Genomic DNA, 14605 nt, shown 5'->3' on the forward strand with positions numbered 1-14605 from the left:
TAAAATGAATAAGGAAATAGAAGGGCTAGTTAAAACAACTAGATGTTTGCAAATTCCGGCAAGGAAATAAATACAAGGATAGGCTACCGTGCTTACTTCTAAAAATGTTTATGACAGTGGTGTTCTGTAAGTGGCCTTCTTTGGGAATTTATGATTACCCTCCTGGAATATTTATTTGGTATTTGGTTAGCATTTGTCCAGCACCCCAGCTTCTTGAGGGTTCTTTGCTCATAATGGTGAGTCAAATCTTTATTACTCAGAGATCTGAACGTTTATTTACCTTCAATACTGAACATAGACTTTCAAGGTAAAGTTACAAAGAGTGCTCCCCTAGTCCTTTATTCTCCCACTTTCTCTCTGAAACTCTGTTTCATCTTCATAGCAGTGATAATTACTGCAAACCAACACAAAAACTCCCTTTCTTTCCTGTTTTTTTTTTTTAATTTTATTTATTTGAGAGAGAGCGAGAGAGCACAAGCTGTGGTGGGGGCAGGGGGAGGGTGGAGCCGCAGAGGGAGAGGGAGAAGCAGGCTCCCAGTTGAGCAGGGAGTCCAACGTGGGGCTGGATCCCAGGACTCTGAGATCATGATCTGAGCCTAAGGCAGATACTTAACCAACTGAGCCACCCAGGCGCCCCTAGAAACTTCCTTTCTGTTTCACCCAGTGTCATGAAGTCGTAAAGCACAAAAAATGTTAGATGAGAATCTCAACTTTCAATTCAGTGCAGCTACTTTGTTCTCTGGTAGAATTCTTTAAAACAAATTAAAAAAAAAATACTAACTCTTATAAATGAGTACAGCCTAAAGTAAAAGATGACGAGGAAGATTTTTGTGAACAAATAATTATGTGATTAATAATAGCTGCTCCTCATGCTTTCATCCCTGAAGTCCAGAGCCTTTGCGATTTGACTATGGAAGGAAAAGCTGCTAGATAACACATACAGCATCCTGAATCAATGCCCCAACCTTGAAAAGTCTTGTCTCCACACCTAGCACCATAATGGAATGTTCAGTATCTGCATCTGGATGATGGGGTAAGTGGTAGGAAGAAAGCGTACTATGTGGATCCCTGATTTATTCTTTCTTTGAAAAGTGATTCCCTTGGTTAGAAGAAATATTTTATGAAATACAATGATGATATATATATTTAGTAATTTTGCAATCCTCTTGAGGCATGATAGCATAGCTCAAGTTTAGTGTCTACTATTGCTAACATTGGGTTGTCAGCAGAAGCATTAGACATTTCATCTTGGTGTTGGCAAAGGCCATTGTTGTAGAGCCCATGCAAAGCTGGCCTGACTTGCCAACTGGCCATTGTATTTATGATTGAGCAGAGATGTAACTAGTAAAGAAGAATGTCTGATATATATAGTAAAGACCATCTTGTTTTCTTGATTAGAGAAAACATCCTCTGAAATGAGGCTCTTCTAAGACCACTCACAAGGGGTACAAATTTTCTTATTCTCTGGGTTCATTTCTAGTGCTCTATACTTATCCTTTATGCATTCTGTCCCCAAATCTTTTAGTCACGCTGCTCCCAAGTCTCTATTCTGGTCCCCATTAAATGACCAGTAATTTAGCCATTGTCCATTAATAAGTATAGGTGCTTACCGCGGGCTATCTTGCTTTCCCTTAAAATGCCACATACTGCTTAGTTATTCCCACAGGCAGGATTTCTCTTCTTCAAATTTCTTCAGGGCATTTGTGTTTAGAAAATAATGCTAAAAAGATCCACTCTAGGTTGGTGCTTGCCTATTGTGCAGTGTTGTCTGTAAACCAGAGTAAAAATATTTTCCTTATCAGTGAACACTGCTTAGGGAGTTCTCAGGGGATAAAGAGGGTCAGTTGTAGGATAGCTGTTATCATGCTAAAAATATGGACAACTTCCTTGTGCCATTTAGGGCCTGCTCAGATTTTTCAGGGACAAGCACAAGAAATGCCTCTGGGCATCTTCAGTGATATGGCAGATGGATCTGCTAATGCCCAATTTACAGTAAGGACTTGGATAGCCTCGTCAATTGGTACCCCATGGTCAGACATTTAGAATTCACTACTTCCCAGTGTAAAGATATTTGTTGATTTTCAGAGGGTGATGATTTACTTATTGAAGAGGGCATAGCTTTCCTACAAAATGTTAGGTGACTTCAAACCAGGTGTCTTTTCAGGGATTACCATAGCTATAAATCATTTCAGTCTGAAATGATATCACTTTAAATATCACTGTGCTAAAATATCATTGGGACAAGAGTCTGAGACATTTGTAATGTGGCCATGTAACCCTTTTCATGCATGAGTCCTGACAAAACCTAGAAATTTTCAAAGATTATTTTTAAAAATATTTTTTTTTGCAAAAGACATATCTGTAAAGGAGTGTTATCCAAAATACACCAAAAACTCTTAAAACTCAGTAATAAGAAAAATAACAACCCAGCTTAAAAATGGGCAAAGACTTTTAAAACAGACACTTCACCAAAGAAGATATACAGGTGGCAAATAACCATAATAAGAGATACTCCTTTTAGTTTTGATGATTGTTTTCCTTTGCTGTACAGAAGCTTGTTATTTTGATGAAGTCCCAATAGTTTATTTTTGCTTTTGTTTCTCTTGCCTCAGGGGACATATCTAGAAGGAAGTTGCTACAGCCAATTTCAAAGAGGTTCTCCTCGAGGATTTTTAGGGTTTCAGGTCTCATATGTAGGTCTTTAATCCATTTTGAATTTATTTTTGTGTGTGGTGTAAGAAAATAGTTCAGTTTCATTCTTTTGCATGTAGCTGTCTATTTTTCCCAACACCATTTGTTGAAGAGAGTGTCTTTTTCCGTTGCATATTCTTGCCTCCTTTGTTGAAGATTAATTGGCCATATAATTGTGGGTTCATTTCTTGGTTTTCTATTCTGTTTCATTGATCTATGTGTCTATTTTTGTGACAGTACCATACTGTCTTGATCACTTCAGCTTTGTAATATAACTTTAAATCTGGAATTGTGATGCCTCCAGCTCTGTTTTTCTTTTTCAAAATTCCTTTGGTTATTCATGGTCGTTTGTGGTTCCATACATATTTTAGGATTGTTTGTTCTAGCTACCAAGTGGAATTTAAATAAAAACTTAAAAAAAAAAAAGATACTCCTGACTGTATGGCATCAGCAAATTAAAACAATGAGATACCACTACACACCCATCTAAATGACCAAAATCCAGAACATTGATAACATCAAATGCTGATGAGGATATGGAACAACAGGAACTCTAATTCCTTGCTGGTGGGAATGCAAAATGGTACAGCCATATTGGAAGACAGTATGTAGGTTTCTTACAAAATTACACATGCTCTTACCAAATGATCCAGCCATCACAATCCTTGTGAAGACTTATGCCTCTAGAAAAACCTGCATATGAATGTTTCTAGCAGCTTTATTCATAAATTGCCAAAACTTGGAAGTAATAAAGTTGTCTTTCAGTAGGTGAATGGATAAAAACATGTGGCACATCCAGACAATGGAATATTATTGTGCACTACAAAGAAATGGGCTATTAATCCATGAAAAGACATGAAGAAAACTTAAATGCATATTACTAGGTGAAGAAAGGCTACATATGTGTGATTCCAACTATATGACATTCTTGCAAAGGCAAAACTATGGAGACAGCCAAAGGATTTTGTGGCTGCCAGGGGTTGGATGGAGGGGGAGGATTGAATAGATTAAGTACAGAGGATTTTTTTTTTAATTTTTTTTGAAAGATTTTATTTATTTATTAGATGAGAGAGATACAGTGAGAGAGGGAACACAAGCAGGGGGAGTGAAAGAGGGAGAAGTAGGCTTCCCACCGAGCAGGGAGCCCGATGTGGGGCTTGATCCCAGGACCCTGGGATCATGACCTGAGCCGAAAGCAGATGCTTAATGACTGAGCCACCCAGGTGCCCCAAGTACAGAGGATTTTTAAGACAGCAAATATACTATGTGTGATACTTTAATGATGGATACATGTCGTTATATATTTCTCCAAACCCATAGAATGTACAACACCAGGAGTAAACTCTAATGTAAACTATAGACTTTGGGTGATTATGGTGTGTCAATGTTGGTACTAAATGTACTACTCTGATGTGAGGGGGAAGGCTGATAACAAGAGAACTTATGCATATATGGGGGCCGGGGATATATGGGAAACCTCTGTAATTTCCTTTTAATTTTACTGTGAACTAAAACTTCTTTGAAAAAATAAAGCCTTAAGCAATAAAACATAAAAGTTATATTTTTGAGTTATAATAAAGTGCACAGATGTATACACCTGTGTAGCCATCACTCAGAGCAAGATCTAAAACATTTTTATCTCTTCAGAAGATTTCCTGATGTCCTTTCACAGTTTATTCTCTCCCACTCCCACACCCAGAAATAATCACTTTTCTTGACATAATTTAAACACGGTTTTGCCTATTTTTGAACCTTATCTGAATGGAATCATATAATATGTAGTCTTTTGTCTGACTTATTTTGCTCATCACAATATCAATGAGATTCATCCATATTGTTGCATGTAGCAAACATTTGGTCATTTTTATTGCTAAGTAGTATTTCATTATATGAATATGCATTTTTATATTTATCCATTCGACTTTTGACAGGCATTTGAGCAAGGTGCAGTTTTTGGCTTCTGTAATTAATACTTCCATGAACATTCTTGCATAGGTGTTTTGCTAGACACTGTTCTCACTTACCTTGAGTATACACTTAAAGTGGAACTGGTCAGTCATATATTTCGTTTTATATTTGGAATGTACTGAGTGTTTTCCAAACAGGTTTTATCAATTTACACTCTCACCAGCAATACATAGACCTCCAGTTTCTACATATTTTCTCCATACACATTAGAGAGTGTGTGGTAGTACCTAAATGCAGTTTTATTTTGAATTACTAAAGGCTTGATATCGTTTTGATACTTACCTGCTCTTTCAATACATTCCTTTGTGAAATGTCTGCCCAAGTCTTTTGTCCATTTTTTGTTGTTTTCTTTCTTTTTATTCTTGATTGAGAGGTGGTTATTTTTTTTTATTCTGAATATGAACCTTTCATTGTGTATATATTATATACATGTCTTTCACCTGTTTAATGATGTAAAGCTTTGAAAATGACAGCAGATGTTCTGATCATAGGCTTCTTTTGGATTTACAGAACAAAATAACTATATCACTTCCTTGAAAATTACTATATAGCACATTTTAAAGTGGTTACTGCTAGCCATGGGGGACATGAAATAGCCTAGTCGTCCCTGCCCCAAGGGATGAGCTGCAGGTCTCATTGTATTTTTATGTCCCAGTTCTTTGCCTCATATTTTTGGACTTGCAGCCCAAGATTAGGCTTGAGATCCAAGGACATTTTCTTGAAATGTATTTGAATAATTGAAACTTCATGTAACTTTTAGTTCTGTACTTCAATTTTCTCCTTCACTTAAGGGTTAAACATGTTAAACTTTTATGTGGATTCAATATTCATAAGATATTCTCTGCTAAAAGCTTAATATAACTAAATAGATCAAGAATTATAAATTTTTAAAATATCATATTACCTACTAATTTTCAGTTGTAAAGGATAAAAATACATTTCAGTATAATAAAAAATCATAATTCACTGTGATTTGGGGAAGGGGATTCCTTTTTTGTTCATATGTACAATGGATCCTTGGGTTAGTCTTACTAGTGGCAGAGGCATGAAAGGGACCAGGAGCACTAAAGAGCAATAACAGCAGATTGAATTATTTTGAATAATATTTCAGAGTTCCATAAAAATTTCTGATAGGGGGGATGCCTGGGTGGCTCAGTCAGTTAAGCTTCTGCTTTCAGCTCAGGTCATGGTCCCCGGGCCCTAAGATCGAGTTACACATCGGGCTCCTTGCTCAGCAGGGAGCCTGTTTTGGCTTCTCCCTCTGCCTGCCGCTCCCCCTGCTTGTTCTCTCTCCCTGTCTGACAAATAAGTAAATAAAATCTTAAGAAAAATTCTGATAGGAAACATCAATTGGCCCTCAATATTTCCTAGCAATTCTATGATAATTCTGCAATTGACTCTCTCAAGTGATATGTAAAACTTTTATCCATTCTCCTTAATCGATTCATCAACTTCCCACCACTTTAAAGAACCCCCCACAGGGCCAATGTCAATACCTATCAGCTTAAGGAGAGTAAAGTCAATGTAAAAAGTGCCCAGAGTGGCCTTTTCTGCTCTTGACTCTCCTCTCCTCTCTACCCTGACCCTAGAGACATCTGAAGGGAAGTGGGCGGGGATTTGGAAAGGGTGAAGATACACAAGACAGGGATCCCCAACGGAAGTCAACTTTGAATTATTATTCCTTGTAGTCATGAGACAGAGAGAAGATCTCACAGTAAATCAAGTTTGAAATTGGATTACTACATTACTACAAAGAACTGGGCATTCTCGTAAACTAACTGAGACTTTTTGTGCCTTTATTTTGTGAATTGAGAGAACCCCAAGTGTGGTAGTAAACCTGGGCAGCTCTAACAAATTCCTGTGGACTGGGTGGCCAATGAACAACAGAAATTTATTTCTCACAGTTTCTGGAGGCTGGGAAGAGAGTCGGGTGCCAGCGTGGTTGGGTTCTGGGGAGAGCTCTTGTCAAGTTTGCGGACTGCCAACTCCTTGTTGAATCCTCACAGGGCAGAACGAGAGTGAGCTGGCTCTCCGGCCTCTCCTTGTAAAGGCACTGATCCCAATCATGAGGGTGCAGCACGCTCCAAATCCTGCAACAATAGGGATTATATTTCAGCATATGAATTTGTGTGTGCAAGGGGGGGGGAGACACAAACATTCAGTCCATGATGATAATCTTAATATAGGAATCAAAGAGAAATTTGATGGGATAATCTCTTTAAGTTTTTACCTAAATGAAGATGTAACTATTCCCCTACTGAAAAAATTTTAATGAGTCAGCAGAAGATAAAACTTGCATTTTGATTTTGTCATGAGATGAGCTTGTTCAACCAAGTAATTAAAAGTGATACACTATTCTTCTTCCCCTTCTTTTTGGTTTCTCTTCCCTCCCTTACTAATTATTATGCAGTACCCAAGACATTAGGCAGGAGAAACTGCACTGGGGGATGAGGGGCCGTGGTGGCCCAGAGCAAGGTATCAGAGCCTGAGAAGAATAAGAAAGATAGCCACACAAAAAGGTAGTCTTGCCTGGAGTATTGAGCCCAAGCGGATGAAGAGGGATTCATGAGGTGGGGAGGTGGGGAAAGGGGGAGGCAGTCAGCCTGGGTATAGGGGGCAGAGCCCAAGCAGAGTGAAGAGAGCATCCATCCAAAGCTTTGTCTATCCAGGGGCTTCACTATCAGGTGATTGGATGGGTACCTGACAGTTGAGACTGTGGAGTCAATTGCTAGAAGTCTGATGGTGGGCTGTTAGGCAGAGACTTCTGGGAGTTGTTATTGAAAGAGGATTTGGGGAACTGAGGGATGGAAAATAGAGCAGAGTCTCTCCATTCATTTTATTGATGTCCCTGTATTCCGCTCCAAGCATTTATCTTCATCCTGCCCTGGGTTTTGTGCTGCCAAATCAAGGCCAACCTCTTGCTGTAATTCACAGGTCTAAGGAAAAAAACAATGAACACCAAGAAGGGATATGTTTGACGGTTTGGCTATCGGTATTGCTTTGGATTAAGATCAACCTGTCTTTAAATCCTAGATGCGCACATGCAAACACACACACACACACACACCACACACACACACACACACACACAGTGACAATGGATGGGAAAGCAGAACCTGCAGAAGCCAAGTTTGCAAGTTTGCACTTTGACCCAAAACAGTCCTAAAGCACAGTTAGGCATAAGTCTCAGAATATGAAAACATGCAAGAGAATATGAACTTAAAATTCAGGTTTTAAATTCATTCAAATAGAAATATCTGGCATTTTTTGAGGACCAGATATTTTATACATTTAAACATAAAACTTTTAATCTGCATCTGGCATACTCATCAGTATAGAGTATCAATTTAATGGTTTAATTGTATTAAACCAAAAAACAAACAAACAAGACTTATCCCCTATATGTTAGACATTGTACTAATTTGGTCATTGTACGCTGTCTTAAAATACAACCCGGGATCTCCCATCATCCCATTCCTCTGAGCTAAACTAAGATTGTTGCTTTTGATTGAAGAGATAAAATTTATTAAGAAATAATGAAAAGCTCTTCAAAATTATAAAGAAATAATTAACATTCTATACTTATTTGTGACAGGAGTAATTGGCTAAATAATGTAGAGCTCATCCGAACGTTGTATTTCATACACAACGGGAATTGTCAGGCATTGAGCTTCTGAAATAAAAAAAACAAAACTTAAGAATATTCTAGAGGGATGAAAAGCAGAAAGTAACTTACTTTTCAGAAATAAATAATTCAGTTTTATCTATTTCTCCCCTCCCCACTCCTAAAAGCCCCTCAATTTCCACCACCACTGAATGCTGGTAAGAGGGAAGAGGAACTGCTAACAGGCGAATTCCTGAGGTAAACTGTATAGTTTAAAATCATTGCTGAAATTGCACCTTGCCAGGCTTCATATTTGCATTTTTGTTAATATATATTGTTCTTCCTTCTTTTAAAAAGCATAATTTAAGGTGCATAATTTGTATATATTCCCATTTTCTTCTAGATTACACATATAAAGTCTTTCCCCGGAAATAGATGCACTCAATCATGAGAGAATCTTAATCTTCAAAATTCCTGAAGCATATTTTTTGAGATTTCATGTCTTTAAATACACTTAATTTATTTCCATATTTATGATGAGGAGACAGGGTAGATATATGCACAAGTCCATGATGGGAACAAATCATATAGTTTCTGAATTCTGCCTTTAATTTGGCAAAAGCCTATAAATATGGAAAAGGCTTTTTATATGTAAGTGCTAAACAACTAAACAGAAGTTCTTTTATTTCCACACTGCAAAGATTTAGGAAGAAATACCAGTTTAGTAAAATGGTACTTAAGACTGATGGTCTTTAATCAATGTTTTAAGGTAGATTAAACCAATGTTTTAGATAGAACTGATCTGTCCAGTACATATGATACCTATCTTTTTGAGAGTGACCCACTGTCACAGAAGTAATTCGTTCATTGGAAATAAACTTTAGGTTGCAGAGATAATTTTCCATTTGGATTTAAAATACTTCACAAAAAGTTGGTTTAGGCCACTGAAGTGATGTTTCCATCTTGTGACTAAGTCTCATGATGATTTTCAAGGTTTTTTCAAGAATGAGATTATAAGGACCCGGGGATTACACCTGGGAAACAATGAGTCATACATACTTCACATTTTTTCACTACTTAGTAGATCTTTTTTCCCCATGAATGGTATATTTTTAAACTATGAAGATTTTTTTCACGAATGAAAACAAATCATGAAATATGCTACATCCATATATTTTTTGGAAATTTTCATTACTTTAGTGTATTATACAAAGGGAAAGATAAGAAGTACTCTTGAAAAGCACTTTATGAATACTTGACATGAAGGGGGAAGGAATTAATGCCCAGAAATAAACTCCTTAGCATGGACCACAAAATACTCCTTTGACTGCCTTTAGATTGCTTTTTTAAGCTATTTTGAGCAGATTTTTTATGAAACATTTTTGAGGACTAAAACCCCTTGCTTCATTAGAACAATATTCCTTTTGATACATGGATTCCAATTCCTTGATTTGTAAGGTAATGCTATCATACTCTCTAGGGTAAGGAGAGTTAGGGAGACAAAAATCTTTGCCTACTTGGCTATGTGTGCACATGCACAAGCCCAGGCTTGCACGAACACACACACACATTAACAATGGTAGTGTATTTGCATTGTAAAACAAATGAAATTATATAAAACCAAAAAAATCAAAACTTCACATTTTCCGTACCCAGAGATCACAACAGTTAACACCTTAGTGCATAACCAGAGGTACACTGGAACTGGTTCCTACTGTCTCCTAGATCTAACTGTGGCACATCTTTTCCTAGTTGTGTATTCAGTGACATTGTATTGGTATTCTGTTGATTGCCATTTGGCTGACTGCCATAGTGGGAGTATTGACACCATGATAATCAGCAAGTGCTATATATCAAACCTTCCTCTTCCAAGCAGCTTTACCAGCATACTACTATAAATACCCTTCTAGAGCTTTCTCTGTAAATACGTGTGCATATATATTTATTTTTACCAAAATTAGATCATAAGTATATGTTCTATCTTGCATCCTGCTGGTTCTGGTTAATAATTTCCACTATTCCATTTAAATAAAATATCATATCATCAACCAAATTAAAAAATTTAAGTCAATATGTATATTGATATATATGTATATAAAATATCTTTTTACAGCTGATTTGACCTAAAAACCATATGCAGTGTGATAATTTTTTACTAATCCTCCAAAGGATTTTGTTTCTGATTTTAAAATGTCAATACTAGAACAACCAGATTTGGCTTCATTGTTCTCTTCCAGAAATTTTGGACTCTGATAAATGTATGTTTAAATTATGTTTAAATTATGTCCTTTTTGAATCAGAGACAATTTAAGGTCATGGTTAATGTCTGAGGACCCTGAAGCTAGACCACAGTTCTGCCACTCCCTAGCTCTGGAATATTAGGCAATTTATATAACCCTGATGTTCCTCATATAGTTACTTTATATGTAAAATGGGAATGATAAATACCATCACTAATTGTAAAAGACACATTTTTTACTTTCCAGTGTCTTTGTTGTATCTTAAAATCAATGTAATAATTTATTGGTCAGCTTTGTTTTCTTTCTTAGTGGCAAATAGAAATGGTACTTCTTACTTCTTGCAATCAATGGTGCAGTGGTGTGTTAGATCAAATAAGTTATGATAAAGTTATGTGCTTTATAGAGCATTGTTATGTTTATGTATATAATATATAAATTTAAATATATGAGCCTAGGATATAGTAAGTAACTGACTAGCTTTAACTATTTTTATTATTGATAATACTGATTTGGAGGAAAATGAGAGTTCTTTTTCACAGAAATTTTCTCAATGAATTGATCATTAAAATCTTATGGTCTGTTAAAACTCATTTAAAATTTTAACAGAACTATTAAATCTAAATTAAATGAATTTTGGAGAAAGATCTACTATTCTCTTTTGATTTTGATTCATTGAATGACTCATTTTAAAGAAATAAAGAATTTCTCTGCAGATTTTTAAAAGTTAGAGAAAAGCAGGTGCCTGGGTGGCTCAGTTGGTTAAGCGACCACCTTCGGCTCAGGACATGATCCTGGAGTCCCGGGATCAAGTCCCGCATCAGGCTCCCTGCTCAGCAAGGAGTCTGCTTCTCCCTCTGACCCTCCCCCATCTCATGTACTCTCTCTCTCTCTCATTCTCTCTCTCAAATAAATAAATAAAATCTTTAAAAAAAAAAAGTTAGAGAAAAGGGTCAGCAGAGACAAAGCCCTTACCAAGAGAACACTGCAGGCATTCTTACAGTATCTCTAAAGAATTCAGGCTCTAATTAGAACCACTAATGAAGCTTTAAAATTGTAAACTAGGCACTGCTAATGAAGGTGCTTACTAAATATAGCTATAGTCTGTTTAGAATAAGCATTTTAAAATGAAATATGATTTTTAAATTTTAATACTGACTCAATAATAAAATATTCATTTTGCCATAAATTTAAGGGTGCTTTATTAACCTTGACACCATGATTAATAATACAATTATTTAATCTTCTCATTTTTAAATTGTAGTGTGTTGAGAGTTGCAAGTTTGATGAACCTTTACCAAAATATTCAACTAATTTGAATATTTTGACAGTATTCATGACAGTATAAACAGGAAGTTAAGTTAGATCATTTTCAAGATCTTTTTTTTAATTTAATTTATTTATTTGAAGAGGGAGAGAGAGCACATACAAGCAGATGGAGAAGCAGGCTCCCCGCTGAGCAGGGAGCCCCAGCTGGGGCTCTATTCCAGGACCCTGAGATCATGACCTGAGCTGAAGGCAAGCACGTAGCCGACTGAACCACCCAGCCGCCCCCATTTTCAAGATCTTAAAATAAATGTGAATTTACTTTAGAAGCCAGAAAATATTGATCCTGATAAGTTTTATACATTTAGAGCATTACATATTTATCTTTAAAATTATAGATAACCCTATGAACCAGTTGACTTAAGTAAAAAAAAAAAAAAGTACAGTCAAATTGGTACCTTGGGATCATGAACATGTTAGGTAAAACAGAAAAAGGATTAGATCCACCTAGAGTATAGTTGACTTGTTTCAAGTTTTTCGCATCCTCTGGAGATGTGTCCCCTTGCTGGAATTATTATCCTTGTGAAATATAATTTTCCCAAATGATCTGAACAGTAAAAGAATTTCTTTTTTTTAAAGACTTTATTTTTAAGTAATCTCTATACGCAATGTGGGGCTCGAATTCACAACCCCAAGATCAAGAGTCCCGCACTCAAGGGAGTGAATCAGCCAGGTGTCCCAACAGTAAAAGAATTTCAATAACAATGGTAAATAATTGGATCTAAAGATCCAAAGTACACAAGTGAATCTATTGACTAGCCATCTACACACAACAATGAGTTTTATGGAGCAGATTCAAAGTAAGAAAAAAAAGCTGTCAAATGAATAGCAATAAAATCTATGACCTTTCAGAAATTCCTGGATTCACTAAGTCTCCTGAGCAGCTCTGGGGTGTCACAGACAATGCACTTTAATGCACTCATCAGGAAAAGGTCACCGAAAATGGAAAAGCGCATTCAATTGCACATGTCCTCATGTTAACTTATCAATTCCGTGACTTTCTTTTTAGACAAATTAAAAAGAAAAAGAAACATACCAAAGGTCAAATATATGAAAGAAAAATAAAAATATAGACAATTACATTCTTACATCAGTATCTGAATGGATGCAACAAAAAATGCGATCATAAAGAAAATTTGCTTTCCTTTGATTAGCCAGGAATGTTACTCGAACAAAGGCTCATCACACTATAGTTTGTGTTTGTATTTCCATCACTATGTTATGTCTCTCTCATTGATCTTTTATTAATTTGGAACAGCATCTCAAGAACACTTTAAAAACATACAGTTGAAAAGCATTGCTGGTGCAGTGCTTTTATTTTACACATGAAGTAATAAAGGTACAGGAGATGAAATTACTTTCACAGGATCACAATAATTCTCAGCTGTAAAGGCAGAACAGGTACATGACTTTCCTGAATTCAAGTTCACTGACATTTTTGGTATGTGATATTTTGCTACCTATGGATACAAATTATACTTCTTAGCTTGAAGATATTTCCATTCAGCTAAGAAACTTCAAAAAATCTTAGAAGAGTGATATTGAGAAATATTTTGTAAACCAACTCCAGAAAGAATTGTTTCAATAAATTTGATGCTGGTCTTTTTATAAACATTTTTTTAAAGATTTTATTTATTATTTATTCATGAGAGACAGAGAGAGAGAGAGAAGCAGAGGGAGAAGCAGCCTCCCCGCTGAGCAGGGAGCCCGATGCGGGACTCGATTCCAGGACTCTGGGATCATGACCTGAGCCGAAGGCAGATGCTTAACCATCTGAGCCACCCAGGCGCCCGATGCTGGTCTTTTTAATCATATAATTTAACCATGTTGAGTGCCAGGCTTCTCACCCAAACTAAAAGATTATTTTGAAGGCCCATTGAAGTATAAAATTTTAGGATTCATATCATTTTCTCGAGTCTACTGAAAGAGGTCAGGGATTCTTGTGAACGTAACCTTATTGTTCATGTTCTGTCTATATGCCCTTTGGCAAACCAACTGTAATCCTTCCTGACAGTACTCTCAAAGAATAAAGGTTCCCTATAATGGTCTGTGAAGCAATACTATTATTATATAATTTGTTCACTCAATAAATTGTAGTTTCAAAAGGAAAAAAAAACCTTCAGATTTAGATGATTAAATTAAAATATGTTGCATTAAATAATCCATAGCTAGAAATATAAGCAAATAATCATCTTTGGTTCAATATTCAATAAAGAATATTGCCATGAAGTTCCAAAATTCCACAGTTTTGTTGACTAAATGTATATATTTAATTCTGCTTCAAGATATTTAGCCATCCTGGGGTGCCTGCTCCCTGCTCAGCAGGAAGCCGGCTTCTCCCTCTGCCTCTGCCCCTCCCCCTGCTTGTACACACTCTCTCTCTCTCTCTCTGTGTCAAAATAAATAAGTAAAATCTTAAAAAAAAGATATTTAACTATCCTGAAACTTAATTTCTTTTTCTTATAAAATCAAGAGAATAATCATGTAGTGAACATATTTTATGAGCACCAATCTTTCTCTGGGAATCTGGGTTGGAACTGCAAGGTTTACAGAAATGGCAACTTGTCTCTGGACCTGATAATGTAAATTCCAGCTCTGTGGGATAAGCTTAGTCTACCAGTTTGTCAGGATTACAAAAAGCTGGGATGGGTAGTGTTGGGGAAATATAATTAAAAGCAAAATCTCTGGTCAAACCAGAAAACAGCTCCAAAAAGCAGCACAGGAAGAAAACAATTTTATTATCGAATAAGCATTAATCCGAATGTTATGCTCATTGCAG

At 36.2% G+C, this 14605-nt stretch overlaps 1 long non-coding RNA gene across 2 annotated transcripts in view; it reads right to left on the reverse strand.

Annotated features, from left to right (window-relative positions):
• Nucleotides 1–6496: 6496 nt before the first annotated feature.
• The window catches only part of LOC141373619 (uncharacterized), a 419005-nt gene continuing 410896 nt past the window's right edge, over nt 6497–14605 (reverse strand). For both annotated transcript variants that reach the window (XR_012379822.1, XR_012379821.1), the window contains exon 5: nt 6497–6749. This is a non-coding gene — a long non-coding RNA (uncharacterized lncRNA). The remainder of the gene's footprint in view (nt 6750–14605) is intronic.

This window comes from Callorhinus ursinus, unplaced genomic scaffold (genome assembly GCF_003265705.2).
Source record: "Callorhinus ursinus isolate GAN/ISIS: 27379988/994484 unplaced genomic scaffold, GSC_fseal_2.0 scaffold10, whole genome shotgun sequence".
In the NCBI taxonomy this organism is placed as follows: domain Eukaryota; kingdom Metazoa; phylum Chordata; class Mammalia; order Carnivora; family Otariidae; genus Callorhinus; species Callorhinus ursinus.